Genomic DNA, 17,289 nt, shown 5'->3' with positions numbered 1-17,289 from the left:
TTGACATGTTATATGGCTCTTGGCGAGAATAGTACAGTTATGGAAATTAAGTTTAGTCAACAAATAGCGCAATATAATTCAGGAAAATATTAGGGTGAAGTGGGAAAAGTGAACAAAAGGCTCTCACCAATCCCCTCTCAACCCTGGCCTAGAGGATCACGGCCCAGACACCCGCCACGAGAGGAGTTTGCCCATCTCCCAGACGACCAAATACCCTGGTACAAGAACATACGGATGTGCCCACCCGCGTGCCCACCCGCCTGCCCACCAGCCTGCCCTGCACATGCCGACACCTGCGGCATGGATGGACTCCACTAAACCATCCAGCACTAAGTCAACACATCGTTAGAGATGCCATGACGACCTAGCTAACTGTCAGCACACTCGTGCAAACATACACACCGGACACTCCCACACCAATCCACACGAAGAACATACTCAGTGCTATGACGTAGGCGACGGACACACCCATGGACGTGCATCTTTATTATTTTCCACATAGGCTTTTCAAATGCAGAAACGCAAGACGCATAATGAACTCATCTAAAAAGGCTTGCTCACGCTTCTTCTAAACCAAATGTACTATAATGAGAAATATAACGAAGACACGATACTGGGGATGAAGCGATATGATACCATAACCTAAAGAACCTGTGTATTAAACGGTCCCACCTATGCACCAGGCCCAAGTAGGCCGCAAGCAAAAGCTTCCATGAACATTGAATGAGCACGAGTTCGGTTGCTGACCCTGCAGAATGAGCCCAGCGAAAGCAGACAGTCAAGGGCACAACGTTGCAAACTCTCATTCCGCAAGCCGACGCCAAGGTCGCACCTGCAAGATAAGCCAGGCACATAGTAAGAAATGCAATATTAATTGTGCAGAATTCTGCCTCAACCACGGTCCCCACCTCACGTGACCAAGCCGAACTTCATATGGTGCCAAGCCCAGAAGGAAGAAGGCGCCTGGATCTCCCATCTCAAGACACAGGCAGATACAATTAAGCGACTCAATGGACATCTGCGGTGGTGGGAGTAGTCGGCCTTCCTGCTTATGAATAAATCCTCACATTGTCTGCACATACCCATAGTGAAACATTGTTGCAAGTGACAGGTGCACCGCGAGCTGGGAACAGCGATGGTCCCAGACTGGGGGGCTCGCGGGTGAACCAATCAGAACATGGGGCTCTTATCACTGACACCATTAACATTGACCAGTCCTCAGGGGTCTTCATTTAACAATTTTTATGTATCAAATTGAAGGGACAACCCAAGTATACCACCTGACTGACCCTTAACCAATAACAACGTTCTCTATATGTATGCTATACTAACCCTACCACTCGGGGAACCAATCCAGAGTGGCGATAGGTTTTTTGCTAACTTTCTCAGGTGACGCAAGTAGCGCGTCATACTAAGGTAAAAAGGGCCTGCGAGCCCCACGATGCTGAGAGAGTGTCAGGACGGACGCGTACGATCCTTGACCCATCCCTGCCGTTTTGTTTAATAAACAGCAGATTCACCTTGCTTCTTGCGTGTGTCTCATACTCTTTTGGGATATACGGGAGGAGTTGGGGCCTCCCTGCCCAGAGGTCCGAGGGCGGCCGAGCCGACCTCGGGAGAATTTCCCCCCGACAAGTTGGAGGCACTGCTGAGATCTGTTTAAGGTCCGCTTTTATTTTTATTTTTTCCAAGTACTCCCGTTGCGAGGAGGCCTGGTGGCGCGGCCCCCTCTGCCGCTGCCCCCTTTTGAGGATTACAGGACCATCGCGGAACTGCGAGAAGACCGGACAGCGCAACCCGGATATTGGCCCTCGGGAGCCGGTTGAGAAGTATCCCGCCCGCGGTTGGCGAGTGTCCAGACGTAGTCCAGACGAGGGGAGGTGGCGAGCCGCTTGGAGGGGTGCACGCAGTCGAGCAGCCCCGCATCAAGAGAACTTGGTGAGTATGCCACACACAACAAACAATGTGAAATTGTGAGGGAGGGGGGAGGAATTGAATACGGGAGGTATTGCACAGGTGCGTGGCGAAGGTTTGATAATTTAGTGTTGGCAATGAAATGAATGGTAGCCGGACGAGTGCGAGAGCAGTCCGCTATGTTACAGGAGAGAAGGGGGCGGAGCACGAAAACATCACGTGCGGCCACTCATAAACACTGATTGGCCTAGGTCGCAACCATGTGTAAGGGTGTGTGTGTGTGCGTGGTTTCCTACGATTTGGCAATTATTGATCAATGAGTAGATGAGGATCCCTATTGTTCGAGCAGGAAACTCGATAGATAGATGACGTTTCCTTGTAGGCGGTAGCTAGCTAGTTGCCCAATACGGAAGATAATTGGCTGGTTAAGCCCTCCTGTCGAGGGGCATATCACACGCGAGGCGACGCAGCGGGCGCAGTCCGATTATATTATTGATTACCTTGTTCCAGGAGTGACAGGAAGACAGCTGTGGGGTTAACGGGGGTAGATTGCAAGTGTATTTTGGACTTATAGAATATATGAAGAACTTACCAGTAGTCTGAAAAGATCGGTGACGTCGCCAGCAGGGCTTACATAGGACATCTCGAGAACCAGGCATCTTTATTTTTGAGTGGTGGGGAGGAGAGCTGTGTTAAGGGCGTGGAAACGGAGGTACACGGTAATGAGTTGATCGCGGGAAGGCGAAAAGGGGGACGTGGCTGCGCACGGAGAACGCCGGCCACGGCAAGTGTAGAAGAGGGAGGAGGAGCAAGTGAAAGTAGGACGGCAGTATAAGGTCGTCACAAGGGGCACGCAGCCGCAGGGGGCTACGTGCACCTCGGCCGCAGGGGGCCGTAAGGGTGTTGTATAAAGGAAGAAACGAAAGAAAAGAATATACAAATGTAAATACTATATTTTACTAATTTTTCCTTAGCAGACTATCGCAAGTCCCCAAACGTACGGGGCCAGGTAAAGATATAAGGCTGTATATTGTAAACTACTAGTGAGATAACCGCTACCAAATAGGGGAAGGGTAACAAGTGGAGCGCTACTATGTCATACGGGACAGGATCGGGGGGGTGGGGGAACACCCTCACTACCCCGCTGCAACACATATGTAAAACACTATCACCCCATAGGGACAAATTGATCAAGTACAGCATAGAATGGACACAGGGGACGGACAACAAAATGACGACACCATGGCCGCCTAACGGTAGCTTCGATCCATATACCCAACACTCACTATTAAACCATCTGCACAATACATACAAGGGGAAGAAGTTGACGCACCACGTGGAGGTGTTCAACTTATGGAGGATGTTCCAAGGGTCCCGACCAGGACCAAACGGAATGTTCATTGTAGGGGAAACAACGGGAGATAAGGAGATTAAGGAGGAGGGAGAGAATGGGGAAAAGGAGAGTGAAGGCACACAGAACACGCAGAAAGGACAAGAGGGAGGAGAAAAGTGTGACAACTCAACCGAAAATGAAATAAAAAAGGAACAGAGCGACGATACACCCCTAGCGAAGGTAGTGAAAACAGAGGGAGTGGGGTTGTATCCTTTAAGAGAACTAGGAGAAATAGCAAGAGAACAATTAAGGGCGGCTGAGGAGTACTCGAACCCGGCATACAGCCCGCCTCCATATACAGCTACAGGTGGCCACCCGGGAAGGGAGCGGACTAGTACAACAGGATCAGCTCATAGGAAGATGCTAGCAGGGGAGGGGAGAACTGAAGAAGAGCAGACTACGGACGTAGGAAATGATGAGTGGGTAGCTGCGCAGATACTATTAAAATTACGAGGTTCATTAACAGGAGAAGAGAAGGAGGTGGTAAGCAAAATGGACGAGGATAACACCAGGGAGAGTGAAATGGAAGGGGAAGAGGGGAAAGGAAAGGGGGAAGAGCTGTTAAGACGAAAGGAAGAGACTTTGGAGGAACGATTAGCAGAATTAAGGGATGAGCAGAATGCACTGATCAAGCAGCTCGACAGGAGGGAAAGAGAGAGAGCATGGGAAAGGAAAGAAGGTAAGAATGAGTTGGAAAAAATGAGAGAACGAACTGAGGAGCAAAGGAGAGAAGCCAAAAGGTTAAAGGCAGCAGCAGAAAGGGTATCAAGAGCAGCACTGCGCGACAGGAAAAAAGAGGAAGAGGAGAAAGAAAAAGAAATGGCAATATGGAAGAAGAGACTACTGTCAGAAACGACAAGGAAATACGAAGAAGGGAGGATGATAGAGAGTATAATAGAAAGGGAGAGGGAGAGATGGGAAAGGAAGAAAGAAGATGAAACGATATTGGAAATAATGAGTTGTGAAGTAATGGAAGAATTAAAAAAGAAAAGAGAGGAAATTGGTAGAGAAATAGCGGAGAGAAATGAAGGGGAAAGAGAAGATAGGAGGGGGAGAGTGACGTTAGGAGGCATGTATTTAGAGGCACAGAAGTAGCAACAACATCGGCACAAAGGGGAGTGATTAGTAAAGAAGAAAAGGGAGGAACGGACCTAATAGACTTAAGAACAGTAACGATTGGGGGGAAAAAGGCAGTTTGGGGGTTGCCATTTATGAATGACTTTTGTAGTGAGGAAGAAGAAGGAATGGAGAAGGAAGGAAGAAATAGTGAAAGGGAAAGCCTAGATAAACTATACACCACCCAGACAAATAAAGACTCACCATGGATCTGCAGGAGAAAGGAAGAACTGCAGAGAAGTGAAGAGGAGGAGCATGGAATGGCGGAAAGGCAGACACGTGAAGCCACGCCGTCACCGTCCCGTCATGCATGCTCCACCACCTCACGCTCATTACGTGCAACATGCCCATCTAAATTCGCGCCCTTCACAAGCGAACTGACACCCTATGCAGGAAGGCTTAGAGACCTCCCTGGACGCAGGCAGGGAAAACGAATACACACGCCCACAATAAATAAAGGAAATGATGAAAGAAGGGGTACTTGTGGAGGAGAAAGAGTAAAGACCAGGAGAAATATGGACGAAGCTGACGATGTAGAAGAGATGGAAGAAGAGGAATGGTGTGAGGACTCGATTTTGTGGAACCCAGGGGGTAAAACGGGACACAACTTAATGCCTGTTCTAGAGAGGGGAGGGGTTAGACCACAATACGTCCCTTGGAAGCATGCAGACAAGGAAAATATAAAGTGCAGACTCCCATCATTAAGTGGAGGTGCCGGTAAATTGATATATGAAATGGAAAAACACACCGCAGGACAGAAATTGGCAGTGGGAGATGTAAAGGGCCTTCTCATATCAATATTAGGGGATGCTGCGGATGACATCTGGAAGAGAGCGGGCTTCCCCGGGGTAACAATAACAAACACATCTCACGATGGGGCACCATTCGAAAACTGCAGACATGCATTATGGCAGGCACTGAGGGTACAGTACCCAGACACATCAGACATAGGAGCAATTACCTCGCGCAAGATGCGTGATAACGAAGATCCTATTGATTATATCCAGGAAATTCAAGAGAAGTGGCGTATGGAAACTAGAGAACAATGGGACAAAACACCAGCAATATTCTATCATATACTAGTACAGGGGCTCCCAGAAGCAGTCCAGAAACAACTGAAGAAAGTAGTGGGGATGGAAGCAAAAGCATGGCCAGAAATACAACTGACTATAGTACATCATTGCAGGGCATGGCAAGAAAAAATGAAAAAAAAAGGAAGAGGATAGGAAAACGGAAGAGGCTAAACTAGTACAGAAGAAACTCACTAAATACACGATGGAAGGCGCACTAATAACTACACCTGCCACAGTAACTCAAATCCCCACACAAGTAGTGGCTGCACAAGACCCCTCCCAAACACAATCATCGCAGACTGTAACACAACAGATGCCGCCACTCCAACCATACACGACTAACATGGGAGGAGGATACTCAACGCCAGGGGCTGGGTATTATAATTATAACCGGGGAAGGGGAGGAATAATGAGAGGGAGAGGATACGGATTTACCACACAACAACAGGTGGGGGGACTTAGAAATTCCTACCCCACCGGGCACCCAGTATACCAGGACAACACAGGAAGCTTTCCATGGCAGAACAGGGAACCACTGGTGTGTTGGATTTGTGGATTGGTAGGCCACATGTCACGTACGTGTAGAGTGAGACCCGGCACACCGTTGTGGAGTGAACAGGGACAACAAGAGCTCACACAGGAACAGCAGGGCCTCCAGCAACAGCAGACATTGCAACAGGGAAATGGACAGCAACAACTAGTAACACAACAACAGCCACGGACATATCCATCGCCTTAACAACAGGTAGCGATTACACAACAACCCCAAGCACAGCAAGTACAGCCACCTGCACAAGTCCAAGACCATAACATAACCTCAACCAATACCCAACTACAGCAAACGCAACTGGGTAGGGTGACAGTGCTGGGACACAACCCTTACATGGGAAGTGGTCAATCATTATACCCCCAATAGGACAGCCCACAGACGACCTTGGTGTGTCCCATCCTGTCGGTAACACCTAATAGTGCGGGGGAACCACGCATAGAGGTAACGATAGGTGACAAAAAATTATCATTCCTTGTTGACACCAGGGCGACCCGGTCTTGCATAAGGGAAGGTAAATTTAAGATGTCAGGTGAAGCCATGAACACCCAAGGATTCTCTGGGGCTAGGGGGGTTGGTTCCCTTTACTGATTCCCTAATCAATAGGAGATTATGACATGTCAGTCCCACTTTTATATTCTAGGGCCTCACCTGTAAATATAATGGGGAGAGACATAATGAGCAGGTTGAATATGATGATCTCCTTTACGGAGGACAGCATAATTTGCTCCACTCAAGGAATTAACATGGTCACTGCACGACAGATTATGCAGGCATACTGTGGACAGACAGTGCTTAGGGCTGAGCCAGTAGATGGTGAACTGTTCCAGTACGGGACGGACATGGCATTTGCATGGATGCCAGGGATAGAGGGAAAGATCTGGAGGAGGCCAGCAGCCTACTTGTTTAGACCAGAAACACCAGCCAACGAACCAGAAGGAAAAGTAATTTCAGTGGACATAGAGAGCATTATAGCAACCACTGATTACATTGCAGTGCATGCCCAAGACAGAGAAGGAAGAGCATGGAGGGCAGTGATAGCATTAGCAGAGGGATGTAGACTCACCCAGGTGTCAGATGAGGAGCTCTTCTCAGGAGAAAAGGAAGAAGGTGAAATGGTATTTATGATGAGTGTGGAAATATGGCTAAGGGTGACGTACAAACAGGTGGCACAGAAAATTGCAATGGCACTTGAGGCACCCACGTCCACCCCAGTTCCCTTTTTTGAGGAGGATATGGCAAAAGTACCCACATCATTATGGACTACTAGCCCCTATGACGTGGGGTGCATAAAAAGCATAGGGGGGGTAAGAATAAAATTGAAAAAGGGTGCAATACTCCCCAGAGTGAAACAGTACCCACTATCAAAAGAGGCAGATGAGGGCATATGTGAAACAATAACGGCCCTTATAAATAATGGCATATTGGTCCCATCAGAATCTCCATGCAACACAGCTGTATACCCAGTGCGAAGGCTAAAGGTGGATCTTGGCGCTTCATACAGGACCTCAGGCCTTTGAACAACATAGTGGAAGCAGAATACCCCATAGCAGCAAACCCGGCCACAATATTGTGCGGCATTCCAGCAGAGGCATCACGGTTTACAGTGATCGACCTTAAAAATGCCTTTTTCTCAATACCCCTGCACCCAGACTCACAAGATCTGACAAGCTTCACTTACAGAAACACAAAGTGGAAACACACCAGATTGCCACAAGGGTACTGCGAGTCACCCTCAATATTCAACAGAGTAATACAGATGGATTTGGGTAACTTTGAAGTAGAAAGCACAGTGTTACAGTATGTTGACGACATAATAATTTGCAGCACAAACGAAAAAAGATGCAGAGAGGACTCATTAAAGATGCTGACAATATTGGCTGAAAAAGGTTACAAGGTAGACAAGGAAAAGCTACAATAATGTCAGGAACAAGTACTTTACATTGGACAGCTCATATCCCAATATGGACGACAGATTGCACCACAAAGAGCACAGGCAATTTTAAAAACGCCATTGCCACAAATAGTGAGAGAATTACAGCAGTTCCTTGGCCTGTGCAACTACTGCAGAGCATGGGTATTTGATTACAGCTCATACATAGGACCCCTACTTGAGGGGTTAAAAGAAGCTAACAAAGGGGAGAAAAAGTTGGGGTGGACAATGGAAATGAAAGAGGCTTTTGATGAACTGAAAGATGCAATATCAACCGCTCCGGTACTGGCCACCCCAGATTATGAACGACAATTTTTTATATTTTCACATTGCGACTCAACAGTAATGAAAGCAGTGTTGGCTCAAAAAACAAGCATGGGCTACAAACCAGTAGCGTTTTACAGCGGCCACTTAGATCCTGTGATGTTAGGTCATTTCCCTTGCGAACAAGGTCTCGCCGCAGCTGCCTTTGCAGTAGAGAAAGCATCAGCAATCACCATGGGGTGCCCAACCACACTATTTGTGGAACATGCACTATTTGCAATATTGAACAAGCCTAAGTCCACACTAACAACGCAGAGGGCGTCAGGTTATGAGATTATATTATCTAGAGCTGAACTATCAATTGTTAGATGTAGCACGGTCAACCCTGCAAGGTTTAGAGCAGAAGCAATTGAGGAAGGAGACTATGCACACGATTGTACAAAGATTACTGAAATGTATTCATGCACTAGAAGGGTTGAAGAGAATGCACTAGACGGAGGTGATCTCTTGTTCATTGATGGGTCATCAACAATTGACCAAAGTGACGGGATTAGGAGAACTGGGGCAGCAGTGGTAAAAATGACAGTGGTACCGGTGTGTGTGGCGATGAAATGCGTACAATTACCACAGCATTACTCTGCCCAAGCAGCGGAATTGGTCGCACTGATCTTGGCGTTGAAGGAAAGCTTTGAAAAGCGAGTGACCATATATTCCGACAGTGCATATGTCACATCTACTGTCCACTCAGGGTTGTCCAAGTGGAGGAGAAGAGGATTTAGGAGAGCTGACGGCACCCCAGTGCAACATGCCCTCTTATTGGCTGAACTAATTGAAGTAATAAATGACCCCCAAGAATTAGCCTTGGTCAAATGCACCGCACACACTAATGGAGAAGACCATATTTCAAAAGGGAATGCAGCAGCAGACGCACACGCGAAGTATGCTGCATATTTTGGCGAGATATGGAACCCCCCAGAGTCAGAGAGAGGGAGAGGGAGGGGAATAGCTAAGGAGATGTTACTAAAAGAAGGGTACACCCATCTCCCAGCCACACAGATAATGGAGCTACAAGCGGCTGCACCAATGGCAGAAAAAGAAATATGGGTAAAAAGAGGATGTACAATGTCGCCAACTGACGCACTATGGCGCCAGAGTAGCACTGGAAAGTTGGTAATGCCACTGGCACTATTGAACACCGTCCTGAGCCAACTACACCACCCAGCCCACACAGGCAAGGAAGTAATCGCAGCACGAATTAGGGAAGATTGGTTCTGCCCCGAGTTAAATTCCCATGTGTCAAATTTTATCAGCAATTGTCTCACATGCCAGCAGTTCACGGCCGGTCACACGCTGAAGGTGAAAAAAGGTACTATACCGCGGCTAGAGGGACCCTTTCGACACATCCATATTGACTATGTTGATATGATCAACGTATGGCAAGGAAATAGGTATATGATTGTAGTTGTGTGCCTATTCTCGGGTGGATTGAGGCAGGGCCCTGCTCACACCCAGATGCATTCCGAGCAGCTAAATTCCTAGTGAGGGAGGTCTTCCCCAGGTGGGGAGTGTGCGAAATATTGCGGTCAGACAATGGGCCGCATTTCGCCAATGAAATGTTCCAGCATATCACATCCTTACTGAACATCAAGCATAAATTTGCATGTGCATATCACCCGCAGGCCAACGGTGTATGTGAACGCCTGAATGGCCTATTAAAAGAGGCAATTGCAAAAATACAGCAAACAACAAAGAAGAGTTGGCTGTATTGCCTTCCGCTAGCCCTATTTGAGCTAAGGAATAGACCAGGCTCCGACCACCACCTCACTCCTCACGAGGTGGTGACCGGACGCCAAATGCGCCTTCCTCTGAGGCCAACATCAAGAGCATTCACCGACCATGAGAGTACTGCAAATGTTCTTGGTGATGAAATGTACCAATATGTGTCTTCTTTGATTACTAGTGTAGTGTTTGTGTCTCAACAGCTCGAGCTCGGGGCGGGTCTAAGAGTGATCAACAAGAAGACGCGGATGAAGAATTGGAAAAGGGAAAACTGTGCAAAATTGCCAAAGGTGACCACGTACTACTCCGCAATTTCAACAGAAAGTGGAATAGCCCACGCTTCACTGGCCCCCACCTGGTAGAGGAAGTATCAACGAGAGCAGTAAAGCTACAGGACAAACGTGCTTGGAATCACCTACACGACGTAAAGATCTGCAAACTCCAGACCCGCCCTAGCGTCACCGACAGGGCAATTGGAAGAGCAGCAACAGCGTCGCCAACGGAGGAAGGGACTTCTACCGCAACTAACGGCCAAAGTGTCCCCACACCCTGCCACCCCCCTGACTCCCCAGAGACAACTACTGAAATAAAGAGGGGTAATTACCATACCGCCCACCCCATGGTCACACGATCAAAGAGTCAAGAAACCTCTACCAGTTGAGCCCCAAACCCTCTGCCCATTGACCCCCTACCCACTGCAATAATAACCCAACTGAGGGACATTGTTTTGCACATACACATGTAAACACTTGAATGTTCTCTTTTTTTCTCTCGCACATGCAGGTACGGTGTACTATTGTACTGCTAAGAAAACAGATAACTAACAAAGTTCACTGCCCAGGAGTAGATGATACCCTCAGACAATAACTACCCTGAAGAATTATCGCACCAATTTGTCTATTACATAAAAAGGCCAAAGTACCTGAAAAGGAGGAGGGTACGTGTCTACTACACAGCACTTCTCTTGGCCATAGAACAATCAATGCCCCACCTCCACCCATACTTGCCTGTCCTAAGAGATAGATCGCTTAGATTGGCGTGGGAACAGCTCTTCGCCTGGGCACTGAATGACTACTTGATAGGGAGAGCTTGAAAACAACAACTAACACTAATAACAAGCATATTGAGAATTTTCAGGCGGGCAACTTTAACGTCGCAAGAATTAGCTGCCGGACCGCAGCAAGGTAAGAGTAAAATGCCGGTGAGACTAGCCTCTGTAATAAAGATGATAGGGATTTTGATGATCACCGGGTTTGTGGCTGCCTCTGTATGGCGGAACAGTTATGCTATAAATATTTTTGCTGTACCCAAACCTAACATACCCCCACCCCCAGCTGCAACAGGTGTTACGTCAGGTGGTACTAGCAAAATTCCATACAAGGGAAATAGAGTTAAACGCAGCACATACTCAGACAATAAACATATTGACAACTACATACAAAATTCAGCACATGTCTCAAACAACATGTGGTACCAACACATGACTCAAATAGGTAAACAAACAACAGAAGACAGCTGCTACGTCTGCTCATTGATCCCATATGCCATGAGTGCTTCCAGAACTTTCGTTGCCACGGAAATAGATGAAAAAACAGCACTATGTATAATATACCTGGCACTGTTCCAAACGAAAGGGAGATTTCAAGGGAACACAGTGCACCTGGTATGGAAATCACGAGACACATACCCGTACGAAAATAACTTCCTTAAGAGTTATTTGAGTTACCACAAGGCCAGTTTACATGCTGAAGCATTCAGATACATAACAAGTGGCCCTGAAAAAGTAGAAACAAAGAAAGTTACACTACAGTACCTACCATGTGATTGGTACGCCACTGAAGTTCCTGGTAAACAAGGATGTTGGGAAAGACCACTGATAATAATAACAGGGAAGGTGTACCTGGGTGACAAATGGGACACAGGAGTGGTTGGCAGCAACATGGTAATGAGAGAAGATACTACAACCATTGCTGAACACAACAACAGATGTTGGATGACTTGGGTCAAGTACGTACCCATGCTAACGTGGATAGAGAAGGATGAAGACCCAATAACAATACTGCCGATGACTGCGCCTAAGGTATGCTACCAACACAAAGGAGAAGTGGACGTAGGATACAACACCAACTGTGCAAGCGTGACAGAGCTACCTGAGGGGGGAGCAGGAACAGCAGTAGTAATGGACCATTACTGGGCCTGTGGAGACAAGGCATACCACACACTGCCCCCTCTGTGGAATGGTGTATGCACAATAGTACACGTTAATGTACCTTCACTAGTGGTGCCCCAGAAACATGTGAATGTGGCGAACTTCCCCAAAATGGATGAAGGAAACAAGAGGAAAAAGAGATCTGCACAGCTTCAGAAGGGGCCAGAGAACCGAAACAACGGCAACAGCACTGTCCTGAATAGAAAGAAAAGACAAGGAGAACCTCTGACAGGAAATTACCTGTGGGGAAGGTCGGAAACAGCACTCACTTCAATTCCGCCAGAACACAGACTATTCAGCAGAGCAGCAATGTTCTTCTCCTCAATAATACATCCGGGACTACAGGCTTACGCAAACGCAAAATGGCTCCAGATAACTAGATGGGAACTAATGATGACAATTAACTCTACAGTAAATGGATTTAACGCAATAAAAGAGGAACTGCGAGCAGTGAGGATGGTAGCACTACAGAACAGATATGTACTGGACCTCCTCACAGCAATGGAAGGAGGAGTTTGCGCAAAGATAGGACAATCATGCTGCACATTCATTCCTGCTAACGATGCTGACAATGGTACACTGACAGAAGCAGTATCACAATTGGCCCAGATGCACTCCAAAATGATGGATGAAAGTAAAGGTGTAAAAAAGGATGAGAGCTGGTTTTCGACGCTATGGTCATGGATGCCATCTTGGCTGTCGGATGGACTGAAGATCATAGTTGGATGTATTATTTTGGCTGGAGCTGCACTTATCATAATAAGATTTTGGAAGGCCCGGAAGGCACGCACCACAGACGAGATGATCGAAATGGTCGGTATGCACCCCTTGATGCCAGCAGATGACGACCAACACACAGGCACAATAATAAAAGAGAGAGAGAGGTTGCGCAACCAGATCATCACTAACCACCTGGACCCACCATCTGTGAAGCTCGAAAACCCAAGAAACCCAAGGAGCTACATAGGGAAATGGGTATACTGCACACCTGGAGGAACCTGCGTATATATGTACTGGTCATTTGAAGACCATGTTAATCACTATGGACATCTGGGAGGAGTAACTAAAATATGGAGAGTGAGAGCAGATAAGGAAAAGGATATGTTTGTGGTCGACAAGTCGACCAGAGGGGGGACTGAAGTGGGAAAAGTGAACAAAAGGCTCCCACCAATCCCCTCTCAACCCTGGCCTAGAGGATCACGGCCCAGACACCCGCCACGAGAGGAGTTTGCCCATCTCCCAGACGACCAAATACCCTGGTACAAGAACATACGGATGTGCCCACTCGCGTGCCCACCCGCCTGCCCACCAGCCTGCCCTGCTCATGCCGACACCTGCGGCATGGATGGACTCCACTAAACCATCCAGCACTAAATCAACACATCGTTAGAGATGCCATGACGACCTAGCTAACTGTCAGCACACTCGTGCAAACATACACACCGGACACTCCCACACCAATCCACACGAGGAACATACTCAGTGCTATGACGTAGGCGATGGACACACCCACGGACGTGCATCTTTATTATTTTCCACATAGGCTTTTCAAATGCAGAAACGCAAGACGCATAATGAACTCATCTAAAAAGGCTTGCTCACGCTTCTTCTAAACCAAATGTACTATAATGAGAAATATAACGAAGACACGATACCGGGGATGAAGCGATATGATACCATAACCTAAAGAACCTGTGTATTAAACGGTCCCACCTATGCACCAGGCCCAAGTAGGCCGCAAGCAAAATCTTCCATGAACGTTGAATGAGCACGAGTTTGGTTGCTGACCCTGCAGAATGAGCCCAGCGAAAGCAGACAGTCAAGGGCACAACGTTGCAAACTCTCATTCCGGAAGCCAACGCCAAGGTCGCACCTGCAAGATAAGCCAGGCACACAGTAAGAAATGCAATATTAATTGTGCAGAATTCTGCCTCAACCACGGTCCCCACCTCACGTAACCAAGCCGAACTTGATAGGGTGCCAAGCCCAGAAGGAAGAAGGCGCCTGGATCCCCCGTCTCAAGACACAGACAGATACAATTAAGCGACTCAATGAACATCTGCGGCGGTGGGAGTAGTCGGCCTTCCTGCTTATGAATAAATCCTCACATTGTCTGCACATACCCATAGTGAAACATTGTTGCAAGTGACAGGTGCACCGCGAGCTGGGAACAGCGATGGTCCCAGACTGGGGTGCTCACGGGTGAACCAATCAGAACATGGGGCTCTTATCACTGACGCCATTAACATTGACCAATCCTCAGGGGTCTTCATGTAACAATTTTTATGTATCAAATTGAAGGGACAACCCAAGTATACCACCTGACTGACCCTTAACCAATAACAACGTTCTCTATACGTATGCTATACTAACCCTACCACTCGGGGAACCAATCCAGAGTGGCGATAGGTTTTTTGCTAACTTTCTCAGGTGCCGCAAGTACCGCGTCATACTAAGGTAAAAAGGGCCTGCGAGCCCCACGATGCTGAGAGAGTGTCAGGACGGACGCGCACGATCCTTGACCCATCCCTGCAGTTTTGTTTAATAAACAGCAGATTCACCTTGCTTCTTGCGTGTGTCTCATACTCTATCTCTTTTGGGATATACGGGAGGAGTTGGGGCCTCCCTGCCCGGAGGTCCGAGGGCGGCCCAGCCGACCCCGGGAGAATTTCCCCCCGACAAGGGAACTACAACAGCCATCATTCATAGCGAAACTGACCTGAAGTAGGCTTGCCAACACCATTCCGAGCGCTGTTTGCCATTTAAAACGCCAAAGGGAGTAGCAGCTACAAGGAAGGCAAGCACCGTAATGGAGAACCAGCATCAAGGTACCATAACTGCTCTATTTTAAGACTAAACCTCCAAACTGGTGACCACTTGCATATATTTTTCAGACAATCACACAAAATGTAAATACGAGGACACTTCATTTAATGATACGTGTGACTGTAGCAGTCAAGGAAGCCAAGCCTTAACATATGTATTGAGCTCATGATATATGCACTTTTTTAATAAATAGGATCTCTCTTTCATAATAGTTGATGTGTATAGATAAAGGCCATAAAACAAACATAGAAGAGTGGAAATACCTGTAAGAGTATGGCAAGTACTTTCTGCTTGCAATGCACTTCATAATTGACAAACTGTTAGGTGAATACTATTACAAAAATATCAGAGCCACAGATCTCAGAATAGTGATCCACTATGCATACCTTCTTCTGCCAGATACAAAAAATAAAGATGAAAAGAAAGCAGATACTTTGACAGCTGTCCTGCAAACAACTGAAGCAGTTGTATGCCAGAAATATATCTCCCCTAGGTAGACGACACTAAAATGTGTAATATCCATTCACTATTGATAAATAATAGTAAAACAACTGATAAGGTTGTTTACATCATTCTTATATCTCAACTCTTTATATCACTTTTTTAAAGACTCTGTCAAAATAATAAGAATACAAGACGAATGGTATTAATTATGTTTTGAAGACACTTGATGTAAATTACTAGAAACTTAGCCACCTGACGAATGTCCAGCACATTAGAGCAAAAAGGAATGGAACATATGTACGTAGGGTAATACTGACAGCATGTGATGCTGTCTAGTGAGAGAGGCGTTTAAGAGAGAGATCTTTTGTCACCATTAGTATCTAATTTGTTTATACAAATGGATGTGTGTGTGATTTTTTCTTAAGTTAGTACAATTATGATTGTACATATATAGATAATATATGTTTGTAGATGTATATGTGTATGTTTTCTTTAAATACATGTTTAAAAATGGATTAACTTAACAAATACTTGACATTACATACATGCTTCATTGGATGGGTAGGAGTAGTAGGATTATGACTTGGATGGCACTGAATCCCTTATAATTTTAGAGTTGCCACTGTTTCTGTTGTATCACAGTACTAACCCAAACAACACTAGTACAACAGTCCAAAATAAAGGAATCCCCGGTTCAATACAAATATACAGCTTAATTAAAGGCACCATATGCTATAGAAACTGTACTAGAACACACTAACAAAAACCCACACCTGTATAGAAAGAGAGAAAAATGCAGAATGTAATGATGCAAACACTCTGGAGCAGGCAGGAAAAGGCAATAAACCACTTCAAGGTTGTGAAACAGGAAATTGGAAAAACATTGTAATATCGGGGCTTAACCAGGCTCTATGGTCTCAGCAAATGGACCAGGGGGACTGGGGATTTCCAACAGTACCTCAATCAGTTCTTAGTGGTTCAACTGCATCAAACCAGGCTTCTCGGCATTCTGTGAGCATTTCAAACCAGGTTCTGATGCAGCCAGTTGTGCTGATCCAGATGGGGAGTAGTCATCGAGTTGGGTTTCAGATGAATCTTGCTGAAATTCAATGTGGTGTTCAAAGAATGTCAGTCAATGAGGCCACCCGGGTCGGTTTGGCCTTCGATCAGGGGTTGGCAATAAAAAGGTGAGGGGTTTGAGGCACGGTTTCAGACATCGCAGTTCAAAGGCTTATGCACCACAAAACCTCTTGTTTGAGCCAGGGCAATCAATGTACTCAGCTTGTGCGGTGTGGCAGCAAACTGGGTGAAGGAGCAGCAAAAGCAGTTCAAAGGGGTTTTAAGAAGTGGCAACGGCATAGCCGTTGTCCAGTTGTTTCTAATATGCTCGAATTTAGATGGCAATGGTTTGATGTGGTTCAGTTGAAGTGAGTGCCAATTCAGTGCCTCAGGGGCAAAATTAGTCCTCGTTCAGGTTCTCCCATCCTGGGGGAGACTGGTTAACACCTGCAGGAGCCTCCACCTCCAATGAGGCCCTGGGTACCAGTGTAGCTGACAGAGAGGTAGGTCTTATTCCAGCAGCAGTGCACCCCCAATGTGTCTGGGGAGTGGGTAGGGATCAATGGCTGAAGGCTGTGGAAAGGTTAACTTTCCCAAAAGGGGTCCAAATTCTTCTTGCAATCCACACATGGATCAAAGATAGAGGGGGAGAACCCTTCCTTACAAAGGCGGCAAGCCACTGGGAATTGCTAAAAGCATTCCTTGTTTAAGGGGTCCAAGCATACAATACTT

Source organism: Ambystoma mexicanum, chromosome 6p (assembly GCF_040938575.1).
Source record: "Ambystoma mexicanum isolate Mex_15411 chromosome 6p, UKY_AmexF1_1, whole genome shotgun sequence".
Lineage (NCBI taxonomy): Eukaryota > Metazoa > Chordata > Amphibia > Caudata > Ambystomatidae > Ambystoma > Ambystoma mexicanum.
This window is presented reverse-complemented; position numbering follows the sequence as displayed.